At 34.1% G+C, this 4,287-nt stretch overlaps 1 pseudogene; it reads left to right on the top strand.

Annotated features, from left to right (window-relative positions):
* Nucleotides 1–2,228: 2,228 nt before the first annotated feature.
* LOC134710381 (uncharacterized) lies at nt 2,229–3,974 on the top strand (annotated as a pseudogene).
* Nucleotides 3,975–4,287: the final 313 nt, after the last annotated feature.

The following is a 4,287-nucleotide window of genomic DNA, read 5'->3' as shown; positions in this document are numbered from 1 at the left end:
GAAGGTCTCGTTCTCGTCCGAAGACATTTAGTAAACAGACCAAAATTGTTCCACCTCTTAAAAATTGTAACACAGTTTTATACCAATAAAAAGAAGGTTGTGATCCTAATCAATTACAAACAAGAGGTAAAAACACTACTTTTATTATACTTTGTATAAACCATTATTTCTCGACCAATATCAATGTGCTTAAATTCAAAGTCTTGTTTTCGTACGATTATTTAATGGGCTGTGTCTGACTGTACATTAATTTTAGAATTTGGGACCGTTTTTTAATTCGAAATTTTTATTTTTTTTGGTTTCTTAAAAGAACCGAATTGATGGAGTTATTTGATTTGCTGATCTTAACTTTGAATTTACATTTCATGCTTGGCTTTCAAAAATAATTCCGGTATATGCATTATAACTTAGTGTCTGAACATTCCTTTGTAATTGCTTCATAGCATGAATCTCATGCTACATCTACCATTGGTTTAAACAATTCGCGTTCTCTCAAAACCACTCGGAACACCCTTTATTGTAATAAGTCTGGAAAGCTGACGAACACCTATGCCAACGTCTATCATTGCTAAAATTTAATAATCAATGTATAGATGTATATTGAACAAGATTATAGTCTACTTAATTCAAAACATGAATAATGCTAGCTGACATTGGGATAAATATTTACAGAAACATGTTCATCACTTGAGTTCACAAAGTATGCTTGGTTTTGAAAACGGACGGACTGACGATATAATGAAAATCATATATATAATTCTGTTATTTTCCTTCTTCGGGAAGCATAGCGTCTTTGTAATTTCAGAAAAAGGGCGAGTTTTTCTCTTTAAAACACTTTTTTTTTAAATATCAATGTTCTGCATATCATACGAAAGATAAATTATCACAGAAGAATAATAAATAAGTTAATTTTCGCTTTTTTTAATACATTAAGATGTACTGTGTTGATTTCGATGCCGTAAACGTAATTTTACGGACGTCCCACTGTTACAATAATGGTAGGTGCGGATCTTTGAAATCAATTTGCGGTTTTAAAAGTTCGCGTAATGGTTTAAAATTTTGCAAGAGCTGTGTATGTCATCAAAGATTTATGACGTCCTTGCTGTTTTTCAAGATGGGTGAAAGTAGATAGACAGAAAGATTAAATCAAATCAGAGAAAAAATGTCCCATACAGATGGTCAACACCCGTAAAATTATTTCAACTTTAGTTATTACTTGATAAAAGACACGTAAGTAGCATTTAATCATATCAGAAAATTTGAACATGCCCTAAAGAAGCTTTTTGAAGTCATCAATATCTATCTACTGTCTTTCTTTCGAAATATCTTCAGTTTTCCCGTCGTGTCCAATAAAATGTCCCCGCTGACAAACTATGACATTTACATATCTAAAGCCTGTTTATCAAACAATATTTGATCAGATCTGCAATAAGTAACACCTTTTGACTGATAGAAATTAAAAATACATGTAATGCCCTCTGTAGAAACATAAAATGTATGCTCATTAAAGCTAAATATCGAAAACTAAAAGAAACAAAATGTCCAATGAAATGTCCCTACAACTGAAATTTAACGCCGCCGTTGTCATGCAAAGTTTTGAACGTTATAGTTCGACGTATTTGGCATGAAATTCATTTTCTGAAATGGGTTGAAGAATATTTAATCAAGTCCTTAGTCTACATGAGGGGGGATAGGATCTTTATCGGGACTCCGGGATCGGGAGTTTTTAAGCTCGGGATTTCGGGATTGACCCTTTGGGGATCCGGGATTTTTTTCTCTCTGTATTTCGGGACATCGGGATTTCATGTTTTTAAGTCCGGGATTTCGGGATCAGGTGTTTTTAAGCCCGGGATTTCGGGATCAGAACCCCTCCTACCCCCCCCCCCCCCCCCCCCCTTTTCTACATGTACATGCTCTCAGTAGAACAACTACTATCACAATATTGTATACAAGTAAACTTCAACACAAGATATCGAAAATATACATACACGTTTTCATGTATAATTTACACTGCTAATGCATGCATCTATTTGTTTACAATATTCTTCCGCTTTGCCGGGTGTCATTATTAGTATGTGGGCATTTTTATACCCTGTGTATGCAAAATTGCATTAGAAAATATTGTATCAGAAATTTTACAAACTTTTAAAGTACTGTAATGAAACTACATGAACATTGATATAAGTGTAATTGACATTTTTTCCCCCTTTTGAACAGTCGAACACAAAATGTCTGCCAAAAAGAAACTGGAATTTAACAGAAAACAGAAACTCTTAAGGGCATACGATACAGTTTTGATCCTGTATTTACAAGTTCGTGAAAATTTTCATATAATAGGCTACTTTTTAACTGATTAAAACAAATGTGTAATAAAAAATCTACCTTCATGTGCTACTTTTTGAGTAAAATGAGGTCGAAATATTGTACAATTGCTCATAATTCAGATTTGAGGCCGTAATTTCTGTTTCGAAAGAAAGACATAACTTTTTTGTTATAAAAGAAATCACAAATATTTTTTTGTTAAATAATCGGAAATTTCTGTATTTTATAAGTATCCTAAAAAATTATGTATTTTTTATTCAGAAATAACTCATATTTATCAAATGTTCATGAATTTAGGGAAATACGTAATTTTTTGCTGCATGTTTATCAAAATTAAAAAAAATTCTCTATTTACAGTTTTATAAAATTTGGGTCACATAATCTCCCTGCAAAATGAAACAAATTGCTGTTTTGAAAAATAGGGGTCCATGAACTCGTTTTCAAATTAAATCAGTTTGAATGATAAAAAAACAGTCGAAAAATGCATCTTTTCCCGATATGTCACAGGTTGACCTCGCGAAAATAACATTTTACGTTAGCAATGTCATTACCTCCCCTGTAACTGTATCGTATGCCCTTAAAACGTCGACAACAAAAACTGATATCATACTACAAAAACAGAAGTAAAACAAATACTGAGTATACGTACACAATTACCAAAGAAGCAACAAAAAAGAGGGAATACAGGGCAAAAGAGGCCGAAAAAAACATAAGAAAGAGAAATTACAGACAAGCTATGAAAAGCAAACACATAACTCAAAATACTTCAGAAGACAGGGATATTTTAAAAAATGTGTTTAATAACAGGACTCATAAACACCAAGCCATTAAGAGATTGAAAAACGCACTACCAAAAACACCAAAAAGAAGATCGGCTACGCTTGCTGCTAACCATCAACATACAAAATCACCAGCAGTTGAGATCCTGAGACAGGCGGAAATTGTATCTTCACCAGAAGACCTGATGAATATGTCAATAGAAAAAGCTGCTCTAGAAGATATAAAGACAGCCATTGAAAGCTGCAAAACCAAAAGATCAAAGGACTCCGTTTTATCAATGAACATTCTTGTAGCATCCATTAGTGGTGAAAAGATTACAGAGACAAGGTGTCGGAAAAATTTAGCCAAAAAATTAGGACGACCAGAAAGACGACTGAGTAGAGGGAATCGAAACAGGACTACTATCCTAAAATCAGAAAAATCATGCTGGGCTTATGTATGCAGAAAGACCCGCAAAGACGCATTATCTGAGGAAACAAAGAGACTGGCATACAATTTTTTGAATGAAACCCGCCATATCTCGACCTACAGGTAACAAGGCAGATGTGAAAAGAGAAAGGATTGGGCCCAAAATATACACTTGTCACCAGGTATACCTACTTGAAAAAACTCAAACCGAGGTTTACATTGATTTCACAGCAAACTATCCATGTATAAAATTGTCACAGAGATCGTTCGAAAATTGTAAACCGTATTTTATACGTCCAGTTCGTCCGAAAGATAGACAAACCTGCAATCTCCGTCGCAGAGCTCACATCCGTTCCGTACTTACTTCGTATCACTACACTAAATATGACCTCTGCCACACGTTGTGTGGAATTTGTCTCCAACCGATTTACAACGCTCAAGATTACATAAAATCTAGTTCATAAAGATGGCCGACTACAAATCGCACCTTCGTGTACTTAACAAAGAAAGCTTTAATTTAAAAGAAAAGCAGATAGAAATTTTAGATTTGTTACAGAAGGAGAAGAAAGAAATCATTGGAATTTTACCCACTGGTTATGGGAAAAGTTTAATTTAGGAAATTGCCCCACTTATGCTTAGCGGCACTGTCATTGTGATTTCCCCACTCACATCCATTCAGGTGGAACAGTTTCAGCGTTTGACAGAAACACCACTCAAAACTTGTATTTTAAACGTGAAGGTGACAGTAAATTGTAGTTAGGCCTACATTAATGTTTC

This window comes from Mytilus trossulus, chromosome 3 (genome assembly GCF_036588685.1).
Source record: "Mytilus trossulus isolate FHL-02 chromosome 3, PNRI_Mtr1.1.1.hap1, whole genome shotgun sequence".
In the NCBI taxonomy this organism is placed as follows: Eukaryota; Metazoa; Mollusca; class Bivalvia; order Mytilida; family Mytilidae; genus Mytilus; species Mytilus trossulus.
The sequence above is the reverse complement of the archived record's forward strand: the minus strand, read 5'-3'. Positions and strand labels throughout refer to the sequence as shown.